The sequence below is a fragment of the Trachypithecus francoisi genome, unplaced genomic scaffold, assembly GCF_009764315.1.
Source record: "Trachypithecus francoisi isolate TF-2019V2 unplaced genomic scaffold, Tfra_2.0 Lachesis_group21, whole genome shotgun sequence".
Classification (NCBI taxonomy): domain Eukaryota; kingdom Metazoa; phylum Chordata; class Mammalia; order Primates; family Cercopithecidae; genus Trachypithecus; species Trachypithecus francoisi.
Window position 1 is genome coordinate 40,091,702 of NW_022681467.1, and position 15,171 is coordinate 40,106,872.

Below are 15,171 nucleotides of genomic sequence, written 5' to 3' on the forward strand. Positions count from 1 at the left end.
GAGTGTGGCTGAGTTCCAATAAAACTTTATTTACAAAAGTAGGCAGTAGGCTGGATTTGGCCCATGAATGTAGTTTGCTTACTCCAGCTCTAACTCATTGTCTTGTTTGATTGTCTTCCTCTATCCTTCGCTCCCTAGACTGTTAACTCCATAAGAGCAGAGACTCTGAGTCTTGTTCAATGCTGCCATGGTAGCCATCCTCCAAGATGTCCCCCAGTGATCCCCATTTCCTGATATTCCCACCCTTTTTGTACTCCCCTCCCAAACTGAATAGCGTTGTCCTGTGTAATCACTAGGATATTGTGAAAAAGATGGAGTGTGACTTTTGAGGCTAGATGATAAAAGGCATTGTGGATTTCATCTTGCCACCTTGAATCCCTTGCTCTGGGGAAGCCAGCAGCCATGTTGTAAGGACACTCAAGCAATCCTATGGCAACGTCCACATGTGAGGAACTGAGGCCTCCTACACTGCCAGCCATGCAAATGAGCCAAATTGAAAGTGGATTCTCCAGCCCCAGTCAAGCTTTCAGGGGATCATGGTCCCTGTTGGTATTTTGACTACAACCTCATGACAGATCTAAGCCCGAACCATCCAGCTAAGCCATTTTTGAAGTCCTACCACACAGAAACTATGATATATGTTTTTTGTTTTAAAATCAAGGTAATTAGTTATGCAACCATAGATGACTCACATAGTTGCCTAGCACAACTATGTGCTGGTCACAGAATAAATAGGCTCAATTAATATTGGTTAATAAATAAGTTAAGTGCTTAATAAATATAGAAGGACACATTATAAAAATAAATGTTTGAGGCCACTGCGGTGAGTGCATTCTCACTCATTAGGTGCCAACTAAACTTTTATTAAAATAAATGTTTGAGAGACAAATGTATTATTTTTATATAAATAAATGTGAAAATATACATTAAATAATATAGAAGGGCACAATTAAAACTTTCCTAATCCACTGATAGTCCTTGGACAAATGCCTATATAAGAATTCTTTCAACCTTGAGATCCTAAGATCTGGATATTCTCAATTTCTTCGTATAATTAATGCTAAGTCTAGGATTATATAATTCTGAAACTAAGCTTCTGTTTCACCAAGTCCATGGCTCTAAAAGCTTGTGATTCTAACATCTTAAACTTCATTTATCGACGTATATCTTGGCTGAACAACTCTTCTCTGCCAGGCACAGTGCTGGGTGCTAGGCATTCAGTAGAGAAAAGATGACCCCGATATCTGCCCTCCTGTGGCTCATGAGCAGATGCAGACACAGGCAAACACACGGGCGCACATGATGCAGTGACCTCCGTCACGTGGTTAAGCACAGCAACTGGAGTGGGGAGTGTGGTAAAGAAAGGAACACCAACCCAGATATTCCGGAGGCATGTGAGCAGAAACTGTCCCCAGAGCAAACAAGAAGAGAGAGTACTTCAATCAGAGAAGGAGGTGGTGTTGTAGACTGTGTTCCAGGTGGTGGGAACAGTCAGTGCAAAGGTCCAGGGGTCAGGGGAGACAGCCAGCATCCAGCACATCTGGTGAAACAAAGCAAGTTCTGTATGGGTTGGTGTAGAGTTGGGGGTGGGGGATGGTAGAAGAGGGGTGGAGTGGCCAGAGACTGTGGCCAGATGACTGAGAATCTAGTAAACCATGTCAAGGAGTTTGAACTTTATCCTGAGGGCAAAGGGGAGCCAGGGAAGGGTTTTAAGGGGCAGCAGAGTGCCACGATCTGCTTAGTAGTTTGGAAAGATGCCTCTGGCTGCTGTGTACAGGTTTGGAAGGAGGAGAAACAAGAGAAAAGTCTGGAACAAGACCCCAGGTGAGCAAAGAAGAGGCCTGAGTGGATGGGAGGTGGGCCCCAGGCAGACATTTCATTTACAGTGTGGGGAACGGACAGGGAGTTGGTGGCAGTGTGGGTTATACTGGTAACTTGGCAGTCCAGGACTCCTGGATTTTATGATTCTAAAATTCTTGGTCAGGCACAGTGGCTCATGCCTGTAATCCCAGTACTTTGCGAGGCCAAGGTGGGCAGATCACCTGAGGTCAGGAGTTTGAGACCAGCCTGGCCAACATGGTGAAAACCTGTCTCCACTAAAAACACAAAACAATTAGCAAGGCCTGGTAGTGCACACCTGTGATCCCAGCGACTCGGGAGGCTGAGGCAGAAGGATCCCTTGAACCCAGGAGGTGGAGGTTGCCCTGAGCGGAGATTGCGCCACTGCACTCCAGCCTGAGTGACAGATTGAGACTCCGTCTCAAAAAATAAAATAAAGTAAAATTCTGTGATTCTGTGTTCAACACTCCATCGTTCTTCAACACAAAATGTCCAATGATATCACCATATGTGTAGGACACCCGATCTTACCGCCCTCCATCCCTCTTTTCTGAGCTTCAGTTTTCCTTGCTTACAAAGTGAGGATCATTAACACTGTCCTTGCAAAGCAGCCGTGGGAGTGGGAGCTGGTGTGCACTCAGCATCTGCACAGAAAGGTGGTCCATCATGGCAGGCGTGTTTGCCCTGAAGTGCTCAACACACAGGCACTGTCAGGAAAGAGCCAGGTGTTGAGAGAACAAAAGAGATCAGCAGGGAAGAGCAGGTCAGGCAAGGAAGAGCCTGGTCCTTGTCTGCTCCTGGAGACCTGGGCTGCTCTGGCCTCCTGGCTTCTGCCTGGGCATCTGAGAACCAGATTTGGTTGCTTGCTTCTAGGCACCGACAAGTTTACATGTTGGTTGTGGGGATTCCCTATTTTGGCAGCTGGCCAGAAACTCCCCTCTTCTGGTCTTAAACTCCCCCAAGGGCTACAGACACCAGCTGGGAGTAGCCAGGCAAGATCCGGTCTTCCCTGGACTGATCTAAGCCAGATCAACTCCCACAAAGGTGATAGGACCCAACCTGCTCACACTCTAGCGCCCCCTCTAGGTCACACGATAGGCGTTTCCTTCTTGGACAACTGTCCATTGGCTCCAGCAAGAGCAAGCCTTTGGAGACAGAGCCCTCACTCCTCTCCCCAAAACACATGGTCTCCTGAACCACACTCAAGGTTTATGTGTGCTCCTGCATTATAATTTGCTTCTCACCAATGGTTCAGTTTTAATTCAGTCCAATCCACAAAACATCCATTGAGGCCGGATGCGGTGGCTCATGCCTGTAATCCCAGCATTTTGGGAGGCTGAGGCGGGCGGATCACTTGAGACCAGGAGTTTGAGACCAGCCTGACCAACATGGTGAAACCCCGTCTCTACTGAAAATACAAAAATTAGTGGGGTGTAGTGGCGGGCACCTGTAATCCCAGCTACTCAGGAGGCTGAGGTGGGAGAATCGCTTGAACCCAGGAGCGGAGGTTGCAGTGAGCTGAGATACCACCGTTGCACTCCAGCCTGGGTGACAGAGCAAGACTCCATCTCAAAAAATAAAATAAAACAAAACAAAACAAAACAAAACAAAATAAAATAAATTGAACAACATAACTGTAGCAGGCTTACCCGTTGCTTGGAGAAAGAGATGGGAGGCCAGCCGTGGTGGGCCTGAAGCTGCTGTTGCTTAGTGGATCAGAGTTGGGCTTAGGGTCTGAGGCCAGAGAGCTCAGTTCATTTCTTTGCACACAATAGGGGCTCTGCAAACACCCGTGAAAATAAATCAAATTAGGAGTTTAGGTGACACAAGCTAGCATGTGCACCAACTATTTCTGGAAGGCGATGAGAGACCAGAGAGCAAGATGGCTTTCAAGGGGGATGTGGGGGCACTGGGTAGCTGGGGTCGGGGTGGGACGAAGACCTACTCCTCGTTTTATGCCCTTTTGTACCTTTTGAAATGTTTTATTTTCACCACGTGCACACAGAACACAGTCAATCGAACTAACAATCACAATTAAATAAACAATGCAGGGAGCCAGGCTGTCTCAGAACTCCATGGCTTCATGCATGCTCTTCCCGCTGATGAGATACTCCTTCCCAGCCTTCTCCAACTGGAAAAGTGCACATCCTCCAAGATGTACACAAATGTCCTGTCTTCTGGATCCTGCCCCTGCCTCCTTGTGATGTTTCTTCTCTGCTTACCCACCACATCCTGCTGTGTGGCCTGGAGGCACCTGTGCCTTCTGACATCACAATGCATTCAGCCAAGGGGAGGAATCGGCAGAGATAAAAGGGCAGGATGAGGGAGAAGTGGACGTGTTTATGCCACCCCCAGCTCCCTCCTTGTTTTGCCTTAATTTTGGCAGCGGCTGAATTTCTCCACAGCCTCAACTCCTGTCTTAGCCTCACTTATATGGCTCCAGCTATCTCTGGGTCAAGTAACACCATTCTCTCTCTCACCCCTTTGGCCTTGGGGTGCTAATAGCTCCCCACTGTTGCCAGTCCCTGCATGCCTCACCTCTGCAAACACTTTCTTCATTAAGTTTGCTTCAGTTAAGCCAGCAGTTCACAACCTGGGGTGACTTTGCCCCCAGGGGACATTCGGTGATGTCTAGAGACACTTTAGGTTGTCATGACTGGTTGAGAAGACGCTACTGGCGGAGGCAACAGACAGTGCTAACCAACCTACCCCGCACAGGACATCCCCCACAACAAAATTGGCCAGCCCCAAACATCAATAGCACTGAGACTGAGAAATCCCCATAAGTTTTTGGGACTCCCACTGCTCCCTGTCTGAAGCTCGACAGTTCATGGCTGGGATCTGGACTCCTGCTGCCCTCTTTGCATTGTGGTGTGATCTCCCAGTTTCCACACATGCTGTTGATCTCCTCTTCATGACAGAGAGATGAAAAGACCCCATCCTTGCCCTCAAGCTGGCCATAGTGCAGTGGAGAGAGACCTTGGTGAGCAGGGTTCCCCAGCAGCCTCGAGTCCTTGAGGACAAAGTCTCTTTGTCAGTCACCCCATAGCCCCAGTAGTAGGAGAGTAGCAGACATTTGCTAATTGAAACAAAAGGTCCTTTAAAAATATCTTAAAACAAGGCCAGGCGGTGATTCATGCCTGTAATCCCAGCACTTTGGGAGGCCAAGGTGGGCGGGTCACCTGAGGTCAGGAGTTCGAAACCAGCCTGGCCAACATGGTGAAACCCTGTCTCTACTAAAAATACAAAAAAAAAAAAATTAGCTAGGTATGGTGGTGAGCGCCTGTAATTCCAGCTACTCGGGAGGCTGAGGCAGGGAGAACTGCTTGAATCCGGGAGGTGGAGGTTGCAGTGAGCCGAGATTATGCCTCTGCACTCCAGCCTGGGTGACTGAGCAAGACTCTGTCTCAAAAAAAAAAAAAAAGTCTTGAAACAGACAGATTAGGCTCAATGGCTAAACAAGACCCAGGAAACCTTGGTGGGTTTCCCTGTAACGAAAGTTCCAAGGAAACCACAATCAGGCAAAGATATACAGAATGAATGAATTCAAATCCCAGGGATATGGGTGGGTTTGTGGGACAGAAGACAACTACGAGCATCCCATCTCTAAAATGGTTATAACGGTAGAACCCACCTCCTAAGATTGTACGAGATTAAATTTAATGAAAATCACTTACAGTGTTACCTAGTGCATGTTGAGCACCAGGTGATGGGGCAGCGGCTTCACGACAGGTCTAGGGAAGAGCTCTGCCACCGGTTTACACCCCTGGGCCTCACTTTCCCGATCTGTAACATGAGGAAAATGTAAGCAAGATTAGTGTTTTGCAGAAATTATATCATAGGGATGCTTGAGGAGGGTTCTACAATATGTAGTGCAAATATCATTTTCAACATCAAACCTGTAATTTAATAAAAGTAAAAGATCAGTCTGTTAAACTGGAGTGAAATATTATCGTCAGGCAGGGCTAGGGTGACCGACTTATCCTCTTTTGGCCAGGACTTGTCTAGTTTTAGCTCTGAAAGTCCTGTGTCCCGAAACTCTTCCTCAGTCTCAGCAGATTAGGATGGTTGGTCACCCCAGCAGGTCAAATGATCGGCTTGCCATACTAATTTTAAAGATAATAAATAGCTAGCTGCCCGACACAGTGGCTCATGCCTGTAATCCCAGCACTTAGGGAGGCTCACTCGGGCGAATCACTTGAGGTCAGGAGTTCGAGATCAGCCTGGCCAACACAGCGAAATCCCATCTCTAATAAAAACACAAAAATTAGCTGGGAGGGCGGGAGGGGGCGGGGAAAAAAAATTAGCTGGGAGTGGTGGCAGATGCCTGTAATTCTGCCTACTTGGGAGACTGAGGCAGGAGAATCGCTTGAACCCGGTAGGCAGAGGTTGCAGTGAGCCGAGATGGTGCCACTGTACTCCAGCCTGGGCAACAGAGTGAGACTCCATCTCACAATAAAGAAATAAACAAGCAAGCAAGCAAACAAACAATATATGTTGAATACTTATTTTGTGCCAGGCACTGACTTTACAAGTATTAGCTCATTTAATCTTTATAAGAATCCAGAAAGGTAAATGTTAACATCTCTCTTTATACAGTGGCACAGAAAGTTTCAGTAATTGCCTGAGTTCACACCACTCCTGAGTAGTAAAGCCAGGATTTGATTCCAGGCCATCTGGGTCCAGAGTTGCCATATTTAATTTGACCTCTACTATATATTTGAATATATTTTTATTTTTTATTTTTGAGATGAAGTCTCGCTCTGTCGCCCAGGCTGGAGTGCAGTGACATGATCTCAGCTCACTGCAACCTCTGCCTCCCAGGCTCAAGCGATTCTTCAGCCTCAGCCTCCCAAGTAGCTGGAATTACAAGCATGCACCATCATGCCCAGCTAATTTTTGTATTTTTAGTACAGACAGAGTTTCACCATTTTGGCCAGGCTGTTCTCGAACTCCTGACTTCAAGTGATCTGCCCATCTCGGCCTCCTAAAGTGCTGAGATTACAGGCGTGAGCCACCACACGAGGCAAATATATTTTTAAAACATCTCTGGAGACAGTAATAATGTCAATAATGATGATAATAATAATGGAAATATATTTTAAAACATTTTTGAAATAGTACAAATAATGACAATACATTTTTGAACACTGAAATATTCATCCCAAAGTTTAACACTATGGAGGCCACGTATAAACTAACCTAAGCTGCTTGGTGAGCCCACTGTTGTGCAGACCTTAGAATAAAGCATTATTGGCCACCTCTGCTGAATTAAAGCTAGAATGGAAGACTCAAATGTTTACAGGGCCAGGTGGGTGATGTCAGTGAGCGGTTTTAGAGCAACAGGGAGTGGTGGGGACTGTGGCAAATGGGAATGGAATGCATGAGCTGAGAAGAGGCAGCCAGGACTCAACTCCAGGCACTTGGAATTGGGGACCAGCAATGGCAGATCCTTCAGGAGGAGACAAACATCCATCTTCATCAGCAACTAATTCAATGAAAACAACACAAAAACACAAGGTGTGTGGAACAAAACATGCCTGTGGGTCAAACCCAGTTCCTGCTCTCCTCCACCGCTGCCCTGCCCCAATTGAATGGATGCTCAGATTATCAGGAAAGCTGTTAAAAAAACAAAAAACAAAAAACAAAGAAAAAACACTGGCCAGACGCGGTGGCTCATGACTATAATCCCAGCACTTTGGGAGGCTGAGGCAGGTGGATTGCGAGGTCAGGAGTTCAACACCAGCCTGGCCAAGATGGTGAAACCCCGTCTCTATTAAAAATACAAAAATTAACCGGGTGTGGTGGTAGGCACCTGTAACCCCAGCTACTTGGGAGGCTGAGGCAGAGAATTGCCTGAACCCGGGAGGTGGAGGTTGCAGTGAGCCAAGATTGCACCACTGCACTCCAGCCCGGGCGACAGAGCAAGACGCTGTCTCAAAAAAAAAAAAAAAAAACACACACACAAAAAACTATTTGAAACTGTGGCGTATTCATTCAACAGAACACTATACAGCACTAAGAATAAACTCTAGCTATGAAAAATATGGATGAATTTCACAAACATAAGCCAGACACAAAAGACTACATCCTGTGTTATTCCGTTTCTTTAAAGTTTAACAGACAAGACTCATCTCTGGTGGCAGGAGTCAGGCTTGTGGTTACCCTGGAGAGGGTGCTAGTGAGTGATGGTGAGGGGCAAAGGGAAGACTTCTGGGAGCCTGGCCGGGTTCCATTTCTTCGTCTGGGTCCCAGTGGCATGGAGGTTCTGTTTGCAATGATTCGTTGAGCTGCACACTTGAGTTTTGTGCATTTTTTGATGTCTGTTTTTCGGTTTTTGTTTTCTTTTGAGTTGAGGTCTTTGTCACCCAGGCTGGAGTGCAGTGGCACCATCACAGTCACTGCAGCCTCCATCTCCTGAGACTCAGGCAATCCTCCCACCTCAGCCTCCCGAGTAGCTGGGACTACATACAGGCATGTGCCACCATGCCTGGCTAATTTATTATTATTATTTATAGAGGCAGGGGGGTCTTGCTATGTTGCCCAGGCTAGCCTCCAACTCCTGGGCTCAAGTGATCCTCCCTACTCAGCATCCCAAAGTGTTGGGATTATGGCATTAGCCATCATGCCCAGCCATATGTGTATTATACTTCAAATTTGATGTACAATTTTTTGAAACACATACACAGAAACCATTACCATTTGGAAATATTTCTCTGGACAAAGCAGGATTGTGTTTGGATAGAATGGAAAACAAATGAGGAAATAATCCATTCCAAGTACAGGAAGCATCTGACGACCCTTTGCTGAACAGGTGATAAGAACACAATTGTCAGGGCTGGGCTCTCCACTGCGCTCCAGCCTGGACAACAGAGCCAAACCCCGTTTCAAAAAAACAAAAAAACAAAAAAACAAAAACAAAAAAACAAAAGTGTCTCCTTGGAGAGGCCTTTCTAGGAAGTAACCTTCCCAGTTACTTCCTCTTAGGGTGCTATAACTTCCCCTTAGGAATGCTGATTGCAGTCTGCAATTCTCTTGTTTATTGGGGTTTTCTTTTTTCCTTTTTTTTTTTTTTTTTTTTGAGACTGTATCTTGCACTGTCACCCAGACTGGAGTGCAGTGGCAAGATCTCGGCTCAATGCAACCTCTGCCTCCTGGGTTCAAGCGATTCTCCTGCCTCAGCCTCCCAAGTAGCTGGGACGACAGGCGCCCACCACCATGCCTGTCTATTTTTTGAATTTTTAGTAGAGACAGGGTTTCACCATGTTGGCCAGGCTGGTCTTGAACTCCTGACCTTGGGTGATCTGCCTGCCTCGGCCTCCCAAAGTGCTAGGATTACAGATGTGAGACACTGTGCCCGGCCCTTTTTTTCTTTTTTTAGTTTATTGTCTATCTCCCCTTCATGAAGACAATGATTTTGCCTGTCTTATCCATCACCTGCCACATAGCAGGTGGTCACAAAATGTTTATTACATGAGTGAAGAGAAGAAGGGAGGGAGGGAAGGAAGAATATCTGAGTGGATAATTGGGAATTAACAAGGCAAAGCTGGGGGTGGTTGGAAGATGTGAAGAAGACCGATGGGACTAGAGATGAGAGATCAGAGGGTGCAGCGGGCAAGATGATGTCCATTTTACAGATGAGGCATCTGAGGCTCAGGGATGGCAAGGGGCATGACCAAGTCATCCAGTGGGACAGGTTCTAGATGAATCCAGGTTCCAACTCAAGAGTCAATAGAACCTCAGTTACTGAGCACTCATCTGTACTAACGGATGAGGTGAGTACTGTTATTCCTTCCTAAGGCACAGCCAGGCACAGTGGCTCACGCCTGTTAATCCCAGAATTTTGAAAGGCTGAGATGGGAGGACTGCCTGTGGCCAGGGGTTCAAGACCAGCCTGGGCAACATAGTAAAACCCCCATCTCTACCAAAAAATATTTTTGAATTAGCTGGGCTCGGTGACGCCCGTCTGTAGTCCTAGCTGCTCAGGAGGTTGAGGCAAGAGGAACACTTCAGCCCAGGAGTTCAAGGCTGCAGTGAGCTATGATCAGGCCATTGTACTTCAGCCTGGGCAACAGAGCAAGACTCTGTCTCCTAAAAAAAAAGGGGGGGGGGCGGCGGGGAGCCAGGCTCGTAGCTCACACCTGTAATCCCAGCACTTTGAGACGCTGAGGCGGGTGGATCACCTGAGGTTGGGAGTTACAGACCAGCCTAACAAACATGGAGAAACCCTGTTTCTACTAAAAATACAAAATTAGCCAGGCATGGTGGCTCATGCCTGTAATCCTGGCTACTGGGGAAGCTGAGGCAGGAGAATCGCTTGAACCCGGGAGGCGGAGGTTGCGGTGAGCTGAGATCGCACGATTGCACTCCAGCCTGGGCAACAAGAGCGAAACTCCATCTCAAACAAACAAACAAAAAGAGGAACTAAGGCACAGAGAGTTTGAGTGACTTGCCTAAGGTCACACAGCTAGGAAGCAGCCAAACCTCAGGACTTTCGTCTATTCTGAATGGCTATTCTCCACCACCCACCCCGCCTTGCTGCTAACTCTCTGCTCGGACCAGCACTGTCTGTGAATTCAAACTCTGACCCTTTCTAGAACTTTGGGCAAAGCCAGGAAATTCCATGAAACTCCTTCAAGGCCTGGGTTCCAGTTCCCCCCACTGCAAACCAAAAGAGAGCAAAACTAGCCCTCCTTGCAAGGTGGCTGTGAGAAAACAGTGATAAAAATTAATTATAGGACTTGTATGTAATAAAAATAATTGCAGGGCTCCTGGTAAACAGCCCGGCTCTAGAGATACAGACTGATGATAACAGGCATTTATTGCCCCGGGGCCCAGCCTTTCTGAGGCTGGGGTGATAGGAGCCGGGTCACGAGGTGGGGGTGGTCACAGGCAGGAAACTCCCAGCAGCCCTTGCCACAGGGAGACCTGGGTCTGTCTCCGAAGTGGCCTGCACAGTGATTTCAGGGACGTTTGTAAGGACATTCCCCTAGCCTGACGGGCCACCATTCATTATCCATCTGGTTGGGTCAGATGTCACTTGCTGTTTGCCTTTTTAAAAACCTGCAAACAAGGCCGGGTGTGGTGACTCACACCTGTAATCCCAGCACTTTGGGAGGCCAAGGTGAGCAGATCGCTTGAGGCCAAGGGTTCGGGACCAGCCTGGCCGACATGGTGAAACCCTGTCTCTACTAAAACTACAAAAATTAGCCGCGCATGGTGGTGGGCGCCTGTAATCCCAGCTACTCAGGAGGCTGAGGCAAGAGAAGTACTTGAACTCGGGAGGTGGAGGTTGCAGTGAACCAAGATCATGCCATTATACTTCAGCCTGGGCCACAGAGTGAGACTCTGTCTCAAAATAAATAAATAAATAAATATAAAAACCTGTAAATAATGGGCACTTTACAGTGACTTTATTCATTCGTTAATTCTCAAGGCCCCAAGGATAGGCAGGGAGCAGATTTTGGTGGTGGTGGAGGTGGAGCAAGGCCCAGAGGAGACAGCGGTTCATTCTTCCTCTATCCAACGGATATTTTTTAAGGGCCACTCCATGCCAGGTGCCTCGCTGGTGGAAGGTAGTGACAGGGACACCACGGACTTGCCCAGGATCACAGGGGGTCCTAGGGTGGGAGGAAGTCAGGGCTGGTCCCTGGGTCCTCAACACCAAGGACAGTAGTCTCACTGCCACAAAAAAAAAGACCGGAGTGGCTTGTACCTTTGGCAAAATGACTCTCTCTTAGGATTCTAGCCTTCGCTGCAGGCATTCACAGTTAATTCTTAAAGACATAAAAAACCCCTATTAGAATTCTAGTAATTTTTTTTTTAATGAAAATGGAACCTACTTATCACAAAAGCTCAACCAATAAAGAGAAGTACAAATAACTACGTTCAAAACATGGAAATTTTACTACCCAGAGAAAAACACTCTTAGCAGAGGTAGCAGAGCTAAGCAGCCAAGAGCACAGACTCAGACCAAAGTGCCCGGGGCCATGTGCTGGCTTGTAACCTACCATGCTAGAGTGTAGCCTCTCCTCTGCCTGTTTCTTTATTTGCAAAACTGTATAATGACAGCACCTGTCAGACATAGGGTATTAAATGTTAGGAGCATGGAACAAGCTAACCATTTGTGGAGTCCTTAGCACAGCACCCAGCACAGAATAAGTGCTACTTAAAGGGTTGTTCAGTGTATCCCCAGACAGTGCTACATGCAGACATACCACACCTGCTTATGGTCTTAGGACCTGATTTATATCACACACACACACACATATATACACACACATATATACATATATATACACACACACACATATACACACTAAACAAGATATTCCAGGCACCTTGCCATGTCTATAAGCAAGAATTTGATTTAGGGAGGAGACAGTGGCTCACACCTGTAATCCCAGGACTTTGGCAGGCCGAGGCAGAAGGATCACATGAGCCCAGGTGTTTGAGACCAGCCTGGGCAACTTAGTGAGACCTCGCTAAGGTGTTGCAACATGTAGCTGTAGTCCCAACTACTTGGGAGGCTGAGTTGGGAGGATCACTTGAGCCCGGGAAGTAGAGATTGCAGTGAGCCAAGATTGCGCCACTGCACTGCAGCCTGGGCAACAGAGTGAGACTCTATCTCAAAAAAATAAAAAGAATGTACATTTCATATTGGTAGAAACTTTCTGGCTGTTTTCGGTCCTAAAAGAGTGCTTGGCACATAATAAATGCGCAAAAAAAAAAAAAAAAGTTGAATGAATGACTCTAATTTAGTCAATATACATGACAGAGGAATCTGTTACATACTGGGTGTGTGACTTTGAGCAAGGCTTGTCAAGCCTCTGAACTTCAGTCTTCTGGATTTAACGGGTATGACATAGATAATATGTACTGAGTTAACTCTGTGCTGGGACCAATTTGAAGTAGTTTATATGGAACATCTCCTTTAAACTATACAACAGCATTTGAGGTACTATTCTTAGTCCATATTAATGTTGAATTAGCTGAGGCACAAGGAGATTAAGTAACTTGGCTAAGGTCACAAGTAAAAGGTGGAGCTAAGAGACAAATCCCCCAGACCTCTGATACCACAGTGCACCCACTTACCACCACTCTACACTGCTTTTCTAAGATAACCCACCCTTGGCCACTGACAATAGAAGGAATAAATACATGGTGGTACATTTGTACAATAGAACATTATACAGCAATTGAGTGGCTCATGGGCTGGGAACCACGGCTCATGCCTGTAATTCCAACACTTTGGAAGGTTGAGGCAAGTGGATTACTTGAGCTCAAGAGTTTGAGATCAGCTTGGGCAATATAGCAAGACCCTATCTCTAAAAAAAAGAAGAAGAAGAAGGAGGAAGAGGAGGAGGTGGAGGAGGAGGAGGAGGAGGAGGAGAAGTAGGACACGACTATACAGTGATTAAGAAGAGCACATTAAGGCCAGGTGCGGTGGCTCATGCCTGTAATCCCAGCACTTTGGGAGGCCAAGATGGGCGGATCATGAGGTCAGGAGTTTGAGACCAGCCTGGCCACCATGGTGAAACCTTGTCTCTACTAAAGATACAAAAGAAAAATTAGCCAGGCTTGGTGGCACGTACCTCTAATCCCAGCAACTCAGGAGGCTGAGACAGGAGAATTGCTTGAACCCGGGAGATGGAGATTGCAGTGAGCTGAGATCATGTTACTGTACTGCAGCCTGGGTGACAGGGCAAGACTCCATCTCAAAAAATAAAAAAAAGGGCCGGGCGCGGTGGCTCAAGCCTGTAATCCCAGCACTTTGGGAGGCCGAGACGGGCGGATCACGAGGTCAGGAGATCGAGACCATCCTGGCTAACACGGTGAAACCCCGTCTCTACTAAAAATACGAAAAACTAGCCGGGCGAGGTGGCGGGCGCCTGTGGTCCCAGCTACTCGGGAGGCTGAGGCAGGAGAATGGCGTAAACCCGGGAGGCGGAGCTTGCAGTGAGCTGAGATCCGGCCACTGCACTCCAGACCGGGCGACAGAGCAAGACTCCGTCTCAAAAAAAAAAATAAAAAAAATAAAAAAAAAAAATGACATCCTGGATTTTTATGGCAACCCTAAAGTTTGCATATGTATGATTTCATTTATGTGAAGTTCAGAAATAAGCAAAACGAATAAATGGTAATAGAATCAGGAGCATGGTTGCCTTGGGTGGGAGTAGGAGTGAGTAGAAAGGATATTAGAAAAGCTTCACATCTTGATCCGGATGGAGGTTACCTGTGTGTATACACATGTAACAATTCACCAAGCTGTACACTTAATGTTTTTACCTTTTACAACACTTGTGAATTACAACTCCATAAAAACATATTTTTAGGCCAGTTGCAGTGGCTCATGTCTATAACCCTAGCACTTCGGGAGGTCAAAGACCAGCTTGGGCAACATGGCAAGACCCTGTCTCTACAGAAAAATTAAAAAATTAGCCAGGTACAGTTGTGCACATCTGTAGTCCCAGCTTCTTGGAAGGCTGAGGCAGGAGGATCGCTTGAGCCCAGGAGATCTAGGCTACTGTGAGCTGTGATTGTGCCACTACACTGCAGCCTGGGCGACAGAGTGAAACCCTGTCTCAAAAAAAATTATGTATATATATATGTATATGTGTATATATATAAAATACACAAAATTTTAAATCCCACAGAGTGATATGCCCTGTTATAAAATCTTTGATAATATTCTCTAACTAATGGGATGTTTGCAAGGTTAAAATGTGATAAAGTTTGTGACTCTCTTGCTATATTTTAGGCTCCTATAGTAAGAGCTCAGTGTTAAATGTAAACGGCATTGTTAAATGTAACAGCAGTATTCATATAGCATCGTTATTATCACAGCTTTTTGTATTTATCTCTATTGCCAATAGATTGGAGCGCCCTCGAGTGTTTAATTTGTTATAGTACCTCAGTTATTACAAAAAGCACCCTAAACCCAAGTTTGTAGTCTCAACGCCAAAGGGCAATGTTTTTCTTTTCTTTCACTCCAGTGCCACATAAAAAAGGACCAAAACATGACCTCCTGGGAGCAAAGAAACACCAGGTTGCCAAAGGAGAGGTGAACTGGCCCAGGTTGGAAACAGAGCAGGTCAAATCTCCCGCGCTGATCAGTGCTGGGATCGTGCCTGTGAATAGCCACTGCACTCTCCGGTCTCTTAAAAAAAAAAGTAGCAAAATTCACATCAGATCAATGGGTCCCAAGGTCAACTCAAGCCCTGCCCATGATCACTCCCTGAAACGTGTCAGAAAGAAGGCAGAAGGGAACACGCAGCTCTACCTCCCTTTGATGCAAGCACATTGCAAATATCATCTCGTTTCACAGGAGCT

At 46.5% G+C, this 15,171-nt stretch overlaps 1 protein-coding gene and 1 long non-coding RNA gene across 2 annotated transcripts in view; one reads left to right on the top strand and one right to left on the bottom strand.

Annotated features, from left to right (window-relative positions):
* Nucleotides 1-865: 865 nt before the first annotated feature.
* Nucleotides 866-4,080, bottom strand: LOC117068805. Its single transcript, XR_004431241.1, has 3 exons — nt 3,809-4,080; nt 3,489-3,619; nt 866-1,540 (listed from the first exon to the last, which is right to left on the bottom strand). It is a non-coding gene; the product is annotated as an uncharacterized LOC117068805 (long non-coding RNA).
* Nucleotides 1,766-15,171, top strand: part of TTPAL (alpha tocopherol transfer protein like) — a 48,810-nt gene continuing 35,404 nt past the window's right edge. Inside the window, exon 1 of the mRNA XM_033186495.1 lies at nt 1,766-1,824. The gene's annotated coding sequence lies outside the window, so the exon portion shown is untranslated. The remainder of the gene's footprint in view (nt 1,825-15,171) is intronic.